Source organism: Panthera tigris, chromosome F3, assembly GCF_018350195.1.
Source record: "Panthera tigris isolate Pti1 chromosome F3, P.tigris_Pti1_mat1.1, whole genome shotgun sequence".
In the NCBI taxonomy this organism is placed as follows: Eukaryota; Metazoa; Chordata; class Mammalia; order Carnivora; family Felidae; genus Panthera; species Panthera tigris.
Window position 1 is genome coordinate 16,022,585 of NC_056678.1, and position 20,493 is coordinate 16,043,077.

At 41.3% G+C, this 20,493-nt stretch overlaps 1 protein-coding gene and 1 long non-coding RNA gene across 4 annotated transcripts in view; one reads left to right on the forward strand and one right to left on the reverse strand.

Moving 5' to 3' along the window:
- ANKRD45 (ankyrin repeat domain 45) overlaps nucleotides 1-5,353 on the reverse strand; it is a 48,019-nt gene extending 42,666 nt beyond the window's left edge. For both annotated transcript variants that reach the window (XM_042976512.1, XM_042976511.1), the window contains exon 1: nucleotides 5,298-5,353. The gene's annotated coding sequence lies outside the window, so the exon portion shown is untranslated. The remainder of the gene's footprint in view (nucleotides 1-5,297) is intronic.
- Nucleotides 5,354-5,364: 11 nt separating this feature from the next.
- LOC122235919 overlaps nucleotides 5,365-20,493 on the forward strand; it is a 31,090-nt gene continuing 15,961 nt past the window's right edge. The window contains exons 1-2 of one of the 2 annotated variants that reach the window (XR_006214038.1): nucleotides 5,365-5,453; nucleotides 8,666-8,838. This is a non-coding gene — a long non-coding RNA (uncharacterized LOC122235919). The remainder of the gene's footprint in view (nucleotides 5,454-8,665; nucleotides 8,839-20,493) is intronic. The other variant, XR_006214039.1, reaches the window with a different exon arrangement.

Below are 20,493 nucleotides of genomic sequence, written 5' to 3' on the forward strand. Positions count from 1 at the left end.
TAAGTTAACATCTATCACCTGACCGAATTACACAACTTTTTTCTCGTGATGCAAACTTTTAAGATTTAATCTCTTAGCAACTTTCAAATACAATGCAGTATTGTATTGAATTCAATACAGTATTGTTAGCTATAGTCACTGTGCTGTACAGAACATTCCCAGAACATACGCATCTTATAACTGTAAGTTTTTACCTTTTGACCCCCTTTACCCATTTCACCGACCCCTAACTCCACCTTTGGCAACCACCCATCTATTCTCTGTGAGTTCAGTTTTTTTAGCTTTCACATGTAAGTGACCAGGATCTTGATTCTGGGACATATGAACATGGGACATATGAACATGAGGCCAGTCATTCGACACAGTGACAACAAGAGTGTACTGATCAAACTTCCTCCTGGGTACCTGCTTTGGTTCTTGCAGTCTGCCCCTCCAGAGCTGCCTTGGTTCCTGCTCATTTCTAGGCTCCTCGTTATCATATGGGCCCCTGATACATTACTCGGACACAGCTGTCTTCTCCCAAATCTGATCTCCCCTTCTTTAGGAATAGAGCCCTGTTCTTTATTCTTTTAATCACACATTAAAAAAAAACAATATTTATATTGGAATACAACTATTTCCCAGTCTCCCTTGCAACATGGTGTGGCCATATGTCCAAAAAGTACACATAAGATGTAAGTAGTGATATAGTATGAAACTTCTAGGAAAGTGTAATTCCTTCTCACTGGATTGCAAGCATGCACACAGCCATTAGCTTGCACAGCTAACTTAGACCAGGAGGTAGGTGTCCTGTCCAAATACATATATATTATTTAATATGTTATATTGTATATAGTATATATAATTTTTTTAAAAAATTGTTTTAATGTTTATTTATTTTTGAGAGAGAGAGAGAGAAGAGAGAGAGAGCAGGAGAGGGGTAGAGAGAGAGGAAGACACAGAATCCAAAGCAGGCTCCAGGCTCTGAGCTGTCAGCACAGAGCCCAACTTGGGGCTCAAACTCACAAACTGGGAGATCATGACCTGAGCCGAAGTCAGATGCTTAACCTGAGCCACTCAGGCGTTCCTAGTACATATAATTTTTATTTGTATTTTATATATATATATATATATATGTTTATATCTCGTTTCAATTTTCCATATGTAAATATATATATAATTTCTATTAATAGGGTAACCAAATAACTTATTGTTCAGTAGTAATGGATACTTTGTCCTGGGAACATTGCATTATGGGGTATACTTGCATGTATGTTATTAACCAAAATACTATTTATTCTTACTACATGTAATATACTGATGTTTTTATTTCCATTATATTTTTTAAGGCTGGGTGTCACCCACCAAATTGATTTCATGACCCACTAATGGGGCACAAACCACACTGTGAAAAAACATTAGTTTTGAATAACCTCTGCGGAACTATAACAGGAAATCAACAAGAGAGAATTTAACAGAAGTTAGACAGCATGTGTTTGTGGTTAATAGCTTGGGTGACATATGCTTCAATGTACCTAGAGCAGTTCCAGTTACATCTGTTCCCCTGCTGTAATTTTCAATTGCGTCTTCTTTTACTCTCAAAGGAATCAATTCCTCTTACACAATTAGTTGTTTTGTCATCCTATTAATAACACTGTGATCTTCTGGAACATATCTGCTATAGATACCCGTATTCAAACCTTAGAGAACAGAGGCAAAATGTGTTTAGAATGCCTTTCCTCACTGGCCTAGTAGGGGCCCTATGAGACCTTGAAGATACTGAGAAAATCCTATTTATAGCTCATATGTATTCCTGTTACTAGGCCTAGAATACTGTTTTTTTTCTCCTCCATTCCTACTAGCCAAATCCTATTTAGGCCAAGCTATAAACCTACTTTCTTCCTAAAACTTTCTTTGACTCCTCTCTAGAATGCACATGGGTCTCTGTCTCCTCTGATCTTTAAAGGCCATTATATATAGTCTGTACCCTACAACTTACCAAATATGGTATTATATTATTTTCTATTTGTTTCAAGTATAGAAGACATCTACTTAATTAGGTTGTAAACTGGGTGGGTACAAGAATCAATCCTTACATTTCTCTTGTGTCATTTTTTAATTTTTTTATTCATTTTATTTTTTTTTAAATATTCATTTATTCTTGAGAGAGAGAGAGAGAGAGAGAGAGAGCGAGCACAAGTGGAGGAGGGGCAGAGAGAGAGGGAGGCACAGAATCTGAGGTGGGCTCCAGGCTCTGAGCTGTCAGCACAGAGCCCAACACGGGACTCGAACCCACGAACCATGAGATCATGACCTGAGCCAAAGTCAGACACTTAACCGACTGAGCCACCCAGGCGCCCCTTGTTATCACTTTTAGACTTTCCACAATTCTTGACGTGTGTGTGCAATAACTCTTAACATCAAGCTTGCAATTCTCATTGCTTTCCTTCACAGCCAAGCCATGGGTTTTGGAGTCAGAAAGACTTGAGTTCACAATCCCGTCCTGCAATTTATTAGCTGCATAACACTGGGTGATTTACCTAACCTCTTGTAGGAATAACACTAGACCTGGTTTATATGATTATTCTGGGAATTAGATGCATATGCCAAGCACATGGTGAGCACTCAGCAAAACTTATCATCATCATTATATTATCATTCCTCCAGCAAAAGCATTCACGAAGCAAAAACAAAGATGGTAATGCTATTATTTCTTCTTTTTCATTAATACACATTTGTCCTATGTAGGGTGTGAGGAAATGGTTTTCTCCTCTACCACCAACAAACACTCAATTACAGACAGATTATTCTGCATCTAGAGATCAGTCTGGTCCCAAGTTAATTCAGAGATTTGTAAATAAACTAGATCAAATCTAGAAATATGATTCAGGCCAGAATACTCAAAGCTCCCCTTGATAAACCCTTGAACGGAGCTTATTTCCAAATCAGCCCACAATTAACATGATTATGGCAACAGTTCTCAAATTTCTTGATATCAACGCTCTTTACACTCTTAAAACTGAAGAACTCCCCAAATTTTTATGTGGGTTATATCTACCAATATTTACCATATTAGAAAAAAGTATTTAGCATATTAGAAATTGAAACTTAAATCTTTAAAATGTTTATTAGTTCATCTTAAAACAATTACACGTTAACATACAAAACATAGCTGATGGAAAATAACTATATTTTACAAGGAAAAGTTGATGAGAAGAGTGGCATTATTTTATATTTTTGCAAATCTCTTTAATGTCTGGCTTAATAGAAAAGCCACGGGTCCACATATCTGCTCCCGCATTCACTGCCATGACATGTGATGTTGTGATATCACAGGTGATGTAGCCTCCAGAAAACCACTGTAACATGTGAGAGAACAAGAGTACAAAGGCAAATAATGTGTAAGAGTTCATATGAAGATAGCTTTACTGGCAAACTCCCTGAAAAACGTCTTAAGGATCCCCAGGGAATCCTCAGACCATACTTTGAGAACCAGTGGATTGGACATACCTAGGACTTAAGCCATTCTGGTTTATAGTCAAAGCCTCAAGACTATTCTAGTATAAATCTAGACTAAACTGCAGTCAGCCTTTCTGAAATAAAAGGACAAAGTGAAGTCTTCCAGGGCATTTATCCTTAAGCCTACCTTTTGAAAGACAACATCTAATCAGGAGAATAAAAGTAAACTCTCCTGTGATACGTTCGATGGTCTACTGATGATTATGTCCATCGTACTGATTTTGAAGACAGAGCAAAGAGTTCTATTTTTTATGATTTTTTTCTTCTTATAACATTGAATTTTTAGACTATTTTACAGCATTTTTATTGTGAATGTAGGTACTAATGGCATGATCATAATAATATAGCTTTTCCTTTCTTCTTTGTATCTATATTCTATTTAACTCAACTTCCTTACTAAAATTTTTGTTTTAGAAAATATTTATTTTCCATGAGAAATATGTAATTTACGTCTAACATATAATGGGTTTATGTTTTTTATTGTTAAAAGAATTTAATAAACATGTTCTTAATTCTCCGTTTTAATTTCTAATTCTTACTATATTTTTAATGCTTACTGTATGGCTGTGTATAACCCACATAAAAGAAAGCTCTTTGGGATCATTAATTTTTTTTAAGTGTACTTACTTATTTTGAGAGATAGAGAATGCAGGGGAGGGGCAGAGAGGGAGAGAGAGAATCCCAAGCACAGGGATTCCCCGTACAGTCAGCACAGAGCCCTACACAAGGCTCCATCCCACTAACCGTATCATGACCTGAGCTGAAACCAAGAGTCAGACACTCAACGGACTGAGCCACCCAAGCGCCCTGGGATCAGTAATTTTTTAAGAGTGAGGGCCGCCTCACTTCTGTGCGTCAGAAGGACGTGCTTTTTAGTCTTTATTTTGGTATTTATTAATTACGTGACTTTTCGGAACTCCCTCTCCTTATTTGTGCAATGAGAGTAGCGCCTGCTCTGCTTTACTTAATTAGTGTTGGGAAACAAGTCCATAACTCTTCCTTTTAACTATAAAGTGTGAACTCTTTTCAAGCTGCCAAAGTACTAATAATAGAAAATCACATAGGCCGTGGTCTCTACCCAATAACTAAGCCATTCCCAGGAAGCCATGAGTAAGTAAACCAGCAAAGACAGAGTGAGATAAGGGATATAATGGAACAGAGCTTTCAGAATAAGAGGCTGGACAGCTAAATTATACTCGGAGACAGGGAGTTCGGAAAAGGCTTCCCAGAAGTCGTGACCCCTCATCATGGAAGAGTAGGAGTCTTAAAATGAGGAGAAAAGGGCAATCCAGGGAAGGAGAAGCATAAACAAAGGGCAAAGAGGCACATAAGCTTGAAGTTATGACAGAGGAATAGATCTTAAGGGCCCTTTAGGCTAACTGAATTTTTTCTTCAAAAAACGTGGTCCCTCGAGGACTTTAAGTCCCAGCTCAAGAAGACACCAAAGGGCAGCCCTGGGCCCCGGGGGTTAAACAAAGAAAGGCCTGAAGAAGAGGAAACAGTGGCAGCCACACCGCGCGTCCCAGCAGGTCCCGCGGGGCGGGCGCCAGTCACTTCTGGACACCCGAGTTCGCCTTCCGGCCTGAACCCCTGAGGGACCCTCTGGGATCCCCGAGGCTGTCCGCGGGGCGAGAGCCGCTACGGAAAGCTCTAGTGAGAGGCAAACCCCGAGGACGCCGCGGCCGAAGCCCGCTCCCCCTGCCGCTCCCGCCCCAGCTGCAGTATGAAGAGACGCCCATTCGTCCCCGGCCCCCACCCAGAGCGCCCACCGCGGCCCTCCAAGCGGGACCCCGACTCACCGCTCGTCAAGCCCCTGGCTTCCGCGGTTACCATGGCGACGGCGCACCCATGCGCCGTAGCGCCGCCCCGAGCGCTGCGGTTCCGGCAGCGCGCGAGGGTCAAGGTTGCCAGCGTGTGGTGAGAGCGCGGGAGAACACCGGTAGGAATACATCCGAGTGAGTTAAATGCGTCCAGATCGGTGGCGTGCGGGTTTTTTTTTTTTTATTTGGTAAGATTTTCTATAATATGGTCTATGTTTAGTGTACAACTTAAAAAATAAAATAAAACTTGGGGCGCCTGGGTGGCTCAGTCGGTTGAGCGTCCGACTTTGGCTCGGGTCATGATCTCGGTGTCTGTGAGTTCGAGCCTCGCGTCGGGCTCTCTAGTGACAACTCAGAGCCTGGAGCCTACTTCGGATTCTGTGTCTCTCTCTCTGCCCCTCCCCGGCTCATGCTCTGTCTCTCTCTTTCTGTCAAAAATAAACATTAAAAAAAAATTTTTTTTAATAAAACTTAAAAATAAGGCGTGCACATTGGTTGCCGGGCGCATCTTAAATCTTCTTTTGGGCCTTTGAACCAAAGAATTTTCCAAAAATATGAGGATGCTTTCTGAAAACTAGCAAAGATTGTAATTATAACACGGACAACTTGCTTAATTTTCTAGTCTGTTGGGGGTCTCTGTCTTATGGTTTGTGGTCATTGTCACCTTGCGTTTCCTGAGAACTCACAAGTGCCAAGTATGTGTGTGAGGGTCTTGGAAATTTACCTATCATTTGCTTGAGGAATTTAAGATCCAAAACAGACAAAGTTTTAATCGGGAATAAGACAAGGGCTGGAACTGGAGCATCAAAAGAAGCCAGCAGAGGGGCGCCTGGGTGGCTCAGTCGGCTAAGCGTCCGACTTCAGCTCAGGTCATGATCTCGCGGTCTGTGAGTTCGAGCCCCGCGTCGGGCTCTGTGCTGACAGCTCAGGGCCTGGAGCCTGTTTCAGATTCTGTGTCTCCCTCTCTCTCTGACCCTCCCCCATTCATGCTCTGTGTCTCTCTGTCTCAAAAGTAAATAAACGTTAAAAAAAAAAAATTGAAGAAAAAAAAAGAAGCCAGCAGAGAAGGGTCACGCTTACCCAGAAATTGTGTAAATGTCCATATTAATCACAGAGCGAAGACTTCGAAGTTTTGGTAGTAAAGACAACTAGTGAAGGAAAACATTCGTTTCTTTACTATTTCTACCAGAAAACCTTTGAGGAGATAATATTTTAGAAGAGCCCAGAACATTTGAGCTGAAGACTGAATAGCCTGTTTTAAAATAAATATTTGTTCTAAGACCCAAGCAAAATATTACTATCATAGATCTGAACTTATAGAATAAAGAATAAAGTTGAAAAAATGTTTAACTATAATTATTAACTTTTTCTTATTCAGAGTAGTTACAATAGTCAAAATATTAAAGTTCAACATTACAGACAGGAACAATAGTCTAGAAGCTTTGTCATCTGTTCTCTGGCTCCTGCCATCACCATGCAGCACCTTTGCTCTGCTTAAGCACCGGTTTCCTCCTGAAGTTGTTGGTGGAACAAGACCTATTTAGGTACACAATGTATTATAATATGTATGTACTATGTGTTTCATAGCCTGGTTGGAGTTTTTTTTTTTTAATATCTGGATGGAAGATGACTTCTGGTGAATGATCGTGCATGAATCTGTTTTTAATTACTCTTCATAGGGTCTGAAGAATTCCCAAATACGACTGCTGATGTAAAGGCTTAAATGGATTTAGATCCTGCAAGTTAAACAGAATTCTTAAAGATTGTTTTTAGTGCTCTGAATGCTAGAAAGGATCGAAAGACTCTAAGTAGGTCCAAGAAACCTAAAAGCAAAGGGCCTTGTTCTCCTCTTAACTCCACGTCAGAAAACAGCTGCATGATTCATTAGGCAAACCAGGTTAGAAACAGCCTTATAAAGGAGAATCCTGGCCTGAGGGTGACCCAGATGCCACAGAAAGACTTCCATGATCCCCTCTGACTCCTATCCCCTGCCCCCCAAGTTTGGCATAAGAATTTTCTTTTATTTTTTTTTTTGTTTTTATTTATTTTCGAGACAGAGAGAGACAGAGCGTGAGCAGGGGAGGGGCAGAGAGAAAGGAAGACACAGAATCTGAAGCAGGGTCCAGGTTCTGAGCTGTCAGCACAGAGCCCGACACGGGGCTCAAACCCACGAACTGTGAGATCATGACCTGAGCCGAAGTCAGACGCTTAACCAACTGAGCCACCCAGGCGCCCCTGGCATAAGAATATTAAAAAAAGCCATTGGATCCGAAGGGGCCAAATGGATGTGCAAGAGACAAATCTTAGCAACAACCTGTGGGTACTAACAACTGTACTAACAATGCAGCTAAGACAGTGAAGTTCTGGTATACAAAAGCTGAAGGAGCAGAGGAGTTAAAAAGTATTCAAGCCCCCTGGAAATTAGGTCTGCTCCAGAAAATTATGGTAGGGGGAGAGGTTTCCAAATTGATTGAAATTATTTTTTTCTACCCTAAGAGAACGGGGCTTCTGAATAGAAATTATGTTAATTATTATTGTATTTCTTGAATTCCATAGTTTATAGCTTAGGAATCATGTTCTTTATACAGTGTTAATTTCTGATGAAATAACAGGATAGAATAACCAGTTGAAAGTTACTCCAAGGTAACTTAATAAGCTAAATTAATAATTATGTTTCATTGATTGATGGCATATCACATGCTAAGTACTACGCTACTATCACTAATTCCCATAGCAACTCTTCGAAGGTGGTATTCTTATTCTTGAAACTGACACGCAGCAAAGTTGAGTCACCTACCTAAAACCATACAACTAGGAAAGGGCTGAACCAGGATTTGAACATAGGGCAGCCTGGTTTAAATCACCACAGATTGCCACTGGTTAGCTATAAACTAATTAAATATTAGGGATGCCTGTCCAAAATGGTAATTTGACTTCAAAATGATCTATTTGGAGCCATTCTTTGGGCCGTAATTAGATACTAATGCCATTCTTGGAGTGTCGCTGAAGAACTACTTCTGCAGATCACTCATCTCCACAGTTGAGAGAACGTCCATTGTTTTTGCCTGTTGTTCAGCTTTCCACCTCTGGTTATAGCACCAGTTTTCCAGGAGGGAGCCTCCTTGGTACACCCTCTGTCCATGTGGTTGGGTGGAGCTAATCCCACTCCAGACTGAGTCCTGGCCAAGCAGTGCTTCCTACACTTGGTTATAACGTAGGATATAACGTCATATATCTTGGTTATAACGATCAGGTCATGAAAAAAATCATAGAACACAAATCAATGCAATTAAGCTAATCCTGAATTTTTGCCAGAGCTGTAAGTAAATGGGCATTCTTTTCTTCAGCAGGGGTTGATGAGGTCAGCCTCAGTTGTTACTGGCCGTCTTGCCACCCTGTGGGGAGAGTTTGACAGAGCAATGGAAGAGCCAAGAAGTGAACAAGAGATTGAAATCCGATGCCATCACTTGAGCCCTGGTGGTAGACATGCCTGAAGCCATTTTTTATTTTCCTTTTTCAGGTATTACAGTCAACTACTTTTTTCAGAGTCATCCAAAAAAGGATTATATTTCTGTAACTTGCAATATCAGTGCCCCATGATGTGGAAGGGGAAAAATACAGTATGGTTTTATTTTAGAAATATTCTATCCTTTGGGGTAAATACATGAAATTTGAGAAGGATAAAATTGCAGTTAGGTGTTTCACTGGTGGATGAACAACTGTGCTTGAATATCACTGGTTAGAGGATCAATGTTAACCTGGAGGCAGGTTTCTAGCAGGATGCTCTGGTGTTCTATCACCCTCTCCATCTCAACATCTTTGTGTCGGTGACTTAATTATAGCCCTATAAGGCATACTTGTGAGATGACCCAAGGCTCAGAATAGTAAATAATGTGATAGAGGATGGCAGAATGAAAATCTAAAATCAAAAGATAAATAGAAATGTAATAGGCAAAGAAGTGGGAAAAGGCATTCCGAAAGAAATTTCTAAAAAGGCATGGAGCCACAAAAGAAATAGCACAATAAATTCATAAGTAGATTGTAACAGGCAGAGAATATGTGGTTGGGAGAGAGGCGAGAGATGTAGTTAAAGGGGTTGGAAGAGGTCAGACGGCAATGTGGAAAACAGTTTGGAGGAAGACAAGACACAAAGAGAAGCCAAGAGTGACTCCCAAGTTTCTATCTTGGATGACCAGATGGCTAGGGGTCTTCTAATTTAGAGATATTGTGATATTTTTAGAGTTAGAATCAGGGTGATGTGTTCAGTCTTCGACAAGTAAGGGCAGCAATTTCATTGTGCCTCTAGCCAACATACATTTGTATCTAAAGCTCAATAGATAAGACTGGGATATAAATTTGGGAGTCATTGGCATATAAATGTTAACTAAAACCTTCAAAGAGGATAGAATCATCCAAGGTGAATGAATAAAAGCATAGAGGGCTCAGGGCAGGCCTGGGGGACAGCCACATTGAGGAGTAGGAATGGGAAGATAGGGAGAGAATGAACAGACCCAGGTGAGTGTAGCAACACAGAAGCCAAGGAAATCATTTCAAAAAAGACTGAAGAAATGACAATGGAATTTGGCACTTAGGGGTAACCTTGATGGGATCAGTTTTAGTGAAGGGTGGTAGGCAAAATCAAGATTGCAGGGGACTGAGGAGCGAATGAAGGAGATCAGGAAGTAGAACCACTAAGAATAGAATATTCTAGCTCTGAAGAAGTAGAATAAAAAGCTTTTTAAGAAAACTAATTGCAGGAAATATATTTATTTTTAATGTAAGATAATTTTGGCATTTGTCAGACGTAACATCAGGGTAATTGATTTCACAACTATATTTGGAAACAAAGTGGTGGCAGTGACTATCTGCTATTCTTTTGAAAAGTTTGAAAAAGATGTAGAAGAAAGAAATTGCTCAGAAGTTAAAGGAATACAAAGTATCAAAGGAGATGTCACTGCAGGGAGAGGATCACAGAAGCCTAAGTGTATCTATAGTGTGACAGCAAGGAACTGTTAGAAAGAGAACATTAGGGGAAGAGGTGACTGATGAAGTAAGATCCTAAAAGAAATTAGAAGGTAAAGGGCTAGAGTATCTATGGAATTATGACCTCAAATAGGAAGAACTTCACTTGGTCTCCTAATTTTGAAGTGAAAAAAGTAACAGTGGCTTGGATACGGATAATTTTTCATCCTATGGGATTTATAGTTGAAGAAAACCAAGCCTGATGACCTTAGACCAAGTATGCTTAAACTGAAGGGGGAAGGGGTTAGGGGGTGGGGGGTGAGAACAGCATGAAGATTTGGCAAAAACAAGTAAAAATTGTGGTGGCGTTGAAGAGGTGATTGAGATTGAAGACCATGAGTTTGAAGTGACCCCAACCTGCACAATCAAGTGATTTTCTCCAGCAATGCTCAGACACCCAGTTTGGTCCGAAGTTGGTATGACAGAAGGGTAGAGGTACATGTGGATGAAAGTGCTGGGGAGAAAATTAACTCTTTCTTGTCCAGAGAAAAGTTGGCCCTTTTCCCTCAGCTTCTGGAAGGTAATTTCTAAGCCCTTGGAATGTCGGGCCTGTCTTTGTTTACCTGGAGCCCTTGAGCCATATACTATGATGGTCTATGCTAACTATGTGGTATGTGGGGCCTTGGGCCATGCAGCATCACTCAACCTATGCATGGGGTGGAGACTAACCATTTCTACAACTCTTATAGAGGGTCCTTCTGCTCTGACCCTCCTGCGCATTATAATAATTGTATCTACCTGACCTATGAGGATTAGGTTATGTCATCTAGCTCGTATTGTGTGTATGGGGGAAGTGGGGCCATCCTGACATCCTTACTGCAATCAGGGAGCCCAGTTGTTTTTTTCTTAATTTAAATACAAGTTAGTTAACATATAGTGTAATAATGATTTCAGGAGTAGAATTTAGTGGTTCATCACTTAACATATAATACCCAGTGCTCATCCCAACAAGTGCTCTCCTCAATGCCCATCACCCATTTAGCCAATCTCCCACCCAACACCCCTCCAGCAACCCTCAGTTTGTTCTCTATATTTAAGAATCTTATGGTTTACCTCCCTCTCTGTTTTTATCTTTTTTCCTTCCTTCCCTGATGTTGGTCTGTTTTGTTTCTTAAATTCATGAGTGATGTCATATATTTGTTTTTCTCTGACTTATTTTGCTTGACACAGTACACTCTAGTTCCAACCACATTGCAAATGGCAAGATTTCATTATTTTTGATTGCTGAGTAATATTCCAGTGTGTGTGTGTGTGTGTGTGTGTGTGTGTGTGTGTGTGTGTGTGTATACCACATCTTCTTTATCCGTTCATCAGTCGATAGACATTTGGGCTCTTTCCATAATTTGACTATTGTTGGTAGTGCTGCTATAAACAGTGGGGTGCATGTGACCCTTCAAATCAGCATTTTTTTTATCCTTTGGCTAAATTGCTAGTAGTGCAATTGCTGGGTCATAGGCTAGTTCTGTTTTTAATTTTTTGAGGAAACTCCATACTGTTTTCCAGAGTGGCTGCACCAGTTTGCATTCCCACTAACAGTGCAAAGTGTTCCCCTTTCTCCACATCCTTGTCAACATCTGTTGTTTCCTGAGTTGTTAATTTTAGCCATTCTGACAGGGGTGAGATGGTATCTCCTTGTGGTTTTGGTTTGTATTTCCCTGATGATGAATGATGTTGAGCATCTTTTCATGTGTTTGTTAGCCATCTGGATGTCTTCTTTGGAAAAGTGTCTATTCATGTCTTTTGCCCATTTCTTCACTGGATTATTTGTTTTTTTGGGTGTTGAGTTTGATAAGTTCTTTGTATTTTGGATACTGACCCTTTATCTGGTATGTCATTTGCAAATATCTTCTCCCATTCCATCAGTTGCCTTTTAGTTTTGCTGATTATTTCCTTTGCTGTACAGAAGCTTTTTATCTTGATGAGGTCCCAGTAGTTCATTTTTGCTTGTCTCTGGAGACATGTCTAGTAAGAAGTTTCTGCAGCCGAGGTCAAAGAGGTTGTTGCCTGTTTTCTGTGTAGGATTTTGATGGTATCCTGTCTCACATTTAGGTCTTTCATCCATTTTGAATATAATTTTGTGTATGGTGTAAGAAAGTGGTCCAGGTTCATTCTTCTGCATGTCACTGTCCAGTTTTTCCAGCACCATTTGCTGAAGAGACTTTATTGCATTGGGTATTATTTTCCTGCTTTGCCAAAGATTAGTTGGCCATATGTTTGTGGGTCCATTTCTCAGTTCTCTATTCTGTTCCATTGATCTATGTGTCTGTTTTTGTGCCAGTACCATACTGTCTTGATGACTATAGCTTTGTTATACAGCTTAAAGTCCAGAATTGTATTGTCTCCAGCTTTGTGTTTTTTTCTTTTTCTTTTTTTTTCCTTTTTTTAACGTTCATTTATTTTTGAGAAAGAGAGAGACCACGCCAGCAGGAGACAGACAGAAAGAGAGGGAGATACAGAATTTGAAGCAGGCTCCAGGCTCTGAGCTGTCAGCACAGAGCCCCAGGTGGGGCTTGAACCCACGGACTTCGAGATCATGACCTGAGCCAAAGTTGGACGCTCAACTGACTGAATCACCCAGGTGCCCCTTGGTTTTCCTTTTCAACATTACTTTGGCTATTCGGGGTCTTTTCTGGTTCCATACAAATTTCAAGATCATTTGTTCCAGCTCTGTGATAAGAATTGCACCGAATGTGTAGATTGCTTTGGGTAATGTAGACATTTTAACAATATTTATTCTTCCGATCTGTGAACATGGAATGTTTTTCCATTTCTTTGTGTTCTTCTTCAATTTCTTTCATAAGCTTTCTATAGTTTCCAGCGTACAGATCTTTTACCTCTTTGGTTAGGTTTATTCCTAGGTATTTTATGGGTTTTGGTGGAATTGTAAATGGGATGGATTCCTTGATGTCTCTTTCTGTTGCTTCATTATTGGTATGTAGAAATGCAACCAATTTCTGTACATCGATTTTATATCCTGCCAATTTGCTGAATTCACGTATCAGTTCTCACAATTTTTGGTAGAGTCTTTTGGGTTTTCCATGTAGAGTATCATGACATCTGTGAAGAGTGAAAGTTTGACTTCCTCTTTGCCAGTTTGTTTTCTGTTTCTTTTTGTTGTCTGAGTGCTAAAGCTAGGGCTTCCAGTACTGTGTTGAACAACAGTGGTGAAAGTGAACATCCCTGTCATTGAACTTTTTAATCTCTTATTCTACTGCTTTCCATGGCAATTCTGGCATCTTTCCTTCATTTAGTATGGACCATCACTTTTCATGCTTATGAAGCCAGTCTACAGCATATTTGCACCATCTCCTGAGAGCCTTGCCAGGTTATTAAATACTGTATCCCAGAAGAGTGCTTCAAAATTAATTAAATTCCCTTATTCAACTTTGTATTCTGTTTCTCTAGATCTAGTGCCCTCAGAATTCAGTCCCATGTATACTAACCCAGACCCTGAGCTCCTGGGATATAGTTCCTTTTACTCCGTCATCATGTGGATTCTCCTAGGATTCTGAGCTCCTTGGGGTAGACATAGCAGTCCTTTTCCTGCATTATCAGACTACCATATCCCTAGCCAGGTTATTTGGTGACTTAATTCTACTTACTAGTCTAGTGGTAAGCCTAGACAAGGGAGAATAGAGCTGATCCTGAAAGGGTTCATGTTGTCCTACAGCAAGGAAGGAGTACTAGTGCAAGGGAGGAGGCAGCCACTTCTTTGGCACAAAGGATTCAAGGATCTTTGCAAATTAAATATTTTGGGGTGCATGAACCCAGATGTCTTCATCTCATATGTCAATTTCCCACTCTTTCCCAACTAGCACCCTGTCCTTGGTATAGCAGACTTGCTGATATTGAGAGTTCAGTCTTCTTTGAGGCTCTGCTACTCTTCTGATCAAGTCCTAGAACTGGTCCTGAGCTTTTTCTGTCCTCCATTTGCAGAACATGAGAACCTCTATATTTGTTACCTAGGAAATGCTTTGGCTTTCATGCATAGTTTTTAAAAATTTTTTTTCAACGTTTTTTATTTATTTTTGGGACAGAGAGAGACAGAGCATGAACGGGGGAGGGTCAGAGAGAGAGGGAGACACAGAATCGGAAACAGGCTCCAGGCTCTGAGCCATCAGCCCAGAGCCTGACGCGGGGCTCGAACTCACGGACCACGAGATCGTGACCTGGCTGAAGTCGGACGCTTAACCGACTGCGCCAACCAGGCGCCCCTATAGTTTTTAATAGCCAGTTAATTACTCTGTATTTTATTAGATAGGATCAAATGAACTTAGCAATAGCCCACTCACATTTCTTCTGTATATTTTTGACACCTGATACATTGCACCCATAGAATGCTTCCCCCCCTAAAATACACAGTTTGCTGATAGTGAAAGTTTTAACAATTGCATTACAGTTGTGTCCAGGACTGTTTATACTTTTTCTACCACCAAAAATGATATATCCTGTCTGCTAGCCTGGCAACAGATGATCCAACACCAAAAATCCTGTCATCCTGACTACTGCTTAAATCACTCCTGGCATACCTAGCACCGGTTGTCATTATTAGGCTACTCTGGAAGCATATTCTGAGATGGAGTTTGGCATGAAGGAAATTTATTACAGACTGCTTTTGGGATCAAGACCGGAAAGAAGGGTAAGGAAACAGGTCAGAGAGAATTTGGGCTACAGTGCAGTCTCAGCAGAGGCCTGTGCAGACCCTCTGGGGAGCTCTGGAGTTGGGATGACTTATTCCAAGATGGGGCAAGGGAGCGGTGCTTTTGTACCCCTGTATCAACCAGTCACTGGCTAAGGCTATCACAGGATGACAGTGAGACCTGGGGCAGGCAGCTCTCTTCTACTGGAGTGCTTCCCAGAAAAGGCTGACAGCTGAGATCTGTCAACAGCACTTCTAGTGACTGATGGATTACGTCCCTCATTTCTGAAGGATGTTTGGCTGGCATGTTACAGGATTCACAATATGCCACCAATTTGACATGTAATTCCACTCATTTCTTTTTCAATATTCAGGCACTGATTTTTTTTTTTTCTTTTTGGGGCACCTGGGTGGCTCAGTCGGTTAAGTGTCTGACTCTCGATTTCAGCTCAGGTCATTGAGCCTCGCATCAGGCTCAGCGCTGATAGCACAGAGCCTGCTTGAGATTCTCTCTCTCTTTCTCTCTCTCTCCCCCTCTCTCTCTTTGACCCTCCCCTGCTCACTCGCTCTGTCTCTCAGAATAAATAAACTTTAAAAAATTGCTGAATTATTTGCTTTTCAGGTGTCAAGTTGGGTTAAGTTCTTTATAGATTTTGGATACTAGCCCTTTATCCAATATGTCATTTGTAAATATCTTTTCCCATTCCGTCGGTTGCCTTTTAGTTTTGTTGATTGTTTCCTTTGCAGTGCAGAAGCTTTTTATCTTGATGAGGTCCCAGTAGTGCTGATTCATAGGGGCACATGTACGCCAATGTTTATAGCAGCGCTTTCAACAATAGCCAAACCATGGAAAGAGCCATAGTGTCCATATACTGATTAATGGATAAAAAAAAGATGTTTTACACACACACACACATGCACACACACAATATGGAATATTACTCAGCCATCAAAAAGAATGAAATCTTGCCATTTGCAATGATGTAGATGGAGCTAGAATTTATTATGCTAAGCGAAATAAGAGAACGACAAATACCATATGATTTCACTCATATGTGTAATTTAGGAAACACAGAGAAGGGCACCTGGGTGGCTCAGTCAGTTAAGTGTCCGACTTCAGCTCAGGTCATGATCTCATGGTTTGTGAGTTTAAGCTCCACGTCAGTATCTGTGCTGACAGCTTAGAGCCTGGAGCCTGCTTCAAATTCTTTGTGTGTGTCTCTCTCTGCCCCTCTCCCACTCAGATTCTGTCTCTCTCTCTCTCAAAGATAAGTAAACATTAAAAGAGAGAGAGGGCAGCAATAGAGAACAAACTGAAGGCTTATGGAGGGAGGTGGGTGGGAGATGAGCAAAATGGGTGATGTATATTAAGGACGGTACTTGTTATGATGAGCACTGGGTGTTATATGTAAGTGATAAATCACTAAGTTCTACTCCTGAAGCCAGTATTACACTATATATTAGCTAACTAGAATTTAAATAAAAATTTGGAAAAATAGGGGCACCTGGGTGGCTCAGTCGATTGAATGCCTTGATTTTGGTTCAGGACATGATTTCATGGTTCGTGGGTTCAGACCCCTTATTGGGCTCTGCACTAACAGCGTGGATCCTGCTTGGGATTCTCTCTCTCTCTCTCTCTCTCTCTCACTCTCTCTCTCTGCCCCTCCTCCCTCTTTCTCTCTCTCTCTCAAAATAAAAAAAAACTTTAAAAATTTTTTGGAAAAAAATATATCTGTTACAGTTAGCCTTCCCCTTTGCTGCTTCTATTTTTAGGCTGTTTCTGGGTATTTTCATTTGTTCTTCCATATGAGCTTTATAATCAATTTATCTAGCTGTCAAAACTCTGATGTTGATTTACTTGGATTGCACTAAATGTATAAATTAATTTATGGAGCACTTGTTACCTTTGTAAAATTGAGTCCTCTTATCCAATGATATGGACTGTCTTTCTATCTGCTCAGGCCTACTTTTGTTTCTTTCAGGAGTATCTTACAGTTTTCCTCATACAGGTTTCATACAACTAATAACTCTTGACTGAGAGTTGTAAAGAATTCAGATTCCATCTTATAGATGAGAAAACTGAGGACCAGAATGACCAAGTGATTGCTTGAGACCACAGAGTTAGCACTGGGACTAGCACTCTCCCATCATAGTGCTCTCCGCTATACCACCCTATCATCCTATGGATGCATTTAGGGAACTAGAAAAATGCCCTGTTGTCTGATTCGTGTTTACTCCTCCTGCTCTGTTCTTGAATTTTCCAAAACAACTTCCCAGTTCACCAGATTTGTCTCATGCTACTCTCTCAAGTGCACTCCTGCCAAGCTACCCTTGCCCTTCTGACTTTAGTGTCTTTGCCTACAACATACCTCCCTCCCTTCTAACTCTGCCACGTAGTAACCCCCATCATCCTTCATGTCCCAGCCTAAGTGGCACTCCCTCAGGGAAGTCTTTATTGCTACATAAAAAGATATCCCCCCCAAAACAAACATGTATTATCTCACAACTTTTGCACGTCAGGAATCCAGGCATGGCTTATCTGGATGCTTCTGCCTCAAGGTCTCTCATGAAGTTGCTGTCAAGCTATAGGCAAAGTCTACAATCTCATCTGAAGGCTCAATCGGGAAAGGATTTGCTTCCAAGCTCACTCATGTTGCTGATGGCAAGATTCAGTTCTTTACGGGCTGTTGGATTGAGGGCTTCAGTTACTTGCTTGTCCTGAGGGAAGTCGGCTGCCATATTATGAGGTGTCGTATGGGGAGGTTCTCATGGCAAGGAACTGATAGAGACTTCTGGCCAACAGGCAGCAAGAGAGGTGAAATTTACATCAGTACCCACAGTCCTTTTGTAAACTAATCTTGGAAGCAACATTTCATCACTTTTACCATGTTCTATTTGTTATTTGCTAGGTGCAGCCTACACTCAAACAAGGAAATTTCACAAAGACATGAATACCATGAGACAGAGAACGTTAGGGGTTATTATAGACTGAATTGTGTTTCCCACTCCCACCCCCAGTTCATAGGTTGAAACTCTAAATCTCATTGTGACTATATTTGGAGATAGGGCCTATGAGGAGGTAATTCAAATTAAATGAGATAATAAGGATAGGGCCCAAATCTGACAGAATTCTTGTTCTTTCTTATAAGAAAAGACTCCAGGGGTGCTTGGGTGGCTCAGTCAGTTGAGCATCTGACTCTTGATATTGGCTCAGGTCATGATCCCAGCATCAGGTCATGATCCCAGCATCATGGGATCGAGCCCTACATTGGGCTCCACACTAAGCATGGAGCCTGCTTGGGATTCTCTTCTCCCTCTGCCCCTTTCCTCTGCTTAAGCTCACACACTCTCTCTCACTAGCTCTCTCTCTCTCCCTCCCTCTAAAAAAGAGAAAGAAAAAGAAAAGACTCCAGAGAGGAGCTCTCTCCCTCTTTCTTCCTTCTCCCCTTACCTTCTCCCCACCCCCATTCTTTCTCTCTCTCTCTCTCTCTCTCTCTCTCTCTCTCTCTCTCTCTCTCTCTCCCTCTCTCTTTCTCTCTCTCTCTGCCTTTTGAGGACACAGTGAGAAGGCAGACATCTACAAGCCAGGAAGAAAACTATCACCAGAAACCAAATTAGCTGACACCTTGATCTTGGACTTCCCAGCCTCCAGAACTGTAAGAAATACATTTCTGTTGTTTAAGCCACTAGTCTGTAGTACTTTGTTATGGCAGCCTGAACTAAGGGGCCATCTCAGAGGCTACCCGTACATCTCCCCATACCCTCTAGACCAGATCTGGGCTCCCTACTACATAGCTTCTTTAGCATGCTACAGGTCTCTTTCAGAAAACTATCCCAACAGTAATTAAACTTCTGCAGTTTGTGGTTTAGTTTTAGAATGTCTGTCTCCTCAAGAATGCAATTTCCATAAAACAAGTAAACACGTGGGTCTTGTTTACTGCTGAATCTCCGGCCCATGAACGGTATTTTATACATGGCAAACAATGTATAATTTCTAACTGAAAGACTGTCAGGTAAACTCAGCAACCCCTGATGAGCTGTTTTGGCTGTTGCTACTGCCTCATACCCAAACCAGATAAAATCTATTTTAGGGATACTTTCAACTAGAAATGCAGGCTCCCTGTGGTCATAGTTTCACTGAGGGTGACAAAAATCCCCCCCTTGTTGAAAATTCCAGGTTTATTGCATTCATATTTCTAGATGGAGTTCTCTAGGCCTTGACATATATAGAAAGGGTTGATTTACACTGACTTGCTCCACTTTGAAAAGAAATAAAGTTAGCAGAAGGACAAACCAGATTGCCATGGGTCGGAGAATGAATCACAGCTTTATAAAATTATGAGGGACTGCTCTTATCCCAAGTAAGAGTTTGAAAATTCAGTCAGTGCTTAGCAGCATTCCCTAACATTTTTATACCTTCCTCAATATCATTTTCTCATGTTACGGAATAAGCTAAGTATCACCTTTGAAGCTATGTTTTACAACAGGCAATTTCTAGAAGAGAAACCTGAATTCCAGCTACACGTATGAAAATATGCCTTGACAGCACCAGTAATCAGATAAAAGCACATCTAAACCACAGTGAATTACCGTTTTGTACCCATCAGATTGGCAAAACAAATTTAAAGTTGGGAAACACCAAGTATAATGATAATGTAGACTAACAAGAACCCTCATAAACTGCTGGTGGGAGAGACAGCATAGCCCTGTGGCTGAAAGCAGATTCTAGAGCCATTTTGCTTGGTCTCAAGTCCTGGCTCTGCCTCTTTGGCTTAGCCTGACTGTGGGCTTGCTGGAAGCCGAGCTGTCCCAGCCTGAGTGGCAGGGCCCGGGCTGTGGACGGATTGGTGACTGCAGGGCGGCCCGCCAACAGTGAAGCTTCTGGGACTCCCGCTTTTAGGTAATTTGGCCATAAAAGTACCTGGGGTATTGTCTGTTGGGGAATTGCCCTCGGCAGGCCCCCTGGGAAAATAACCATTGGGGAAAAAATAAGGTTCCGCAAGAAATTGTGTGGCCTTATGTTTAGCCCTTGCCATTCCCTGTGGAGACTCCTCTACTTGCAGGAAGGATAGCCTCATGCATTTGCCAGCAAGGGCGGCCAACGAAGGAGAGACATGGATCTGAAGGCCCCACTTCGGTAACTAAGGAGTGTATCTATGGACACAGGTCACTCTGACCCCTAGGCCCACTTGGCCCCCAGGAGGCATTCCAGATGATGATTGAACCTAGTCGGTTAAAGTACAGAATGGCTCATTGGTTCCTAGGTGCATTGTCTCTCTGAGAATGTATAAGGCGTGGGTTTCTAAGGCCCTCTTGGCCCCCTTCCTGGCACCTTGGACCCAGACGAACACTTTTGTTCTTCAAAACCACGAATGGTTCAGGGAAACAACTAAGAGGTCATGTCCCTGTAACTGTTCCACTTGAGGTGTTGAGAGATAAATGACCTTTCGTGAAAACAGCAAAACAAATACTTTATAAATTATAGATAAACATAGATACATAATAAAAACAATA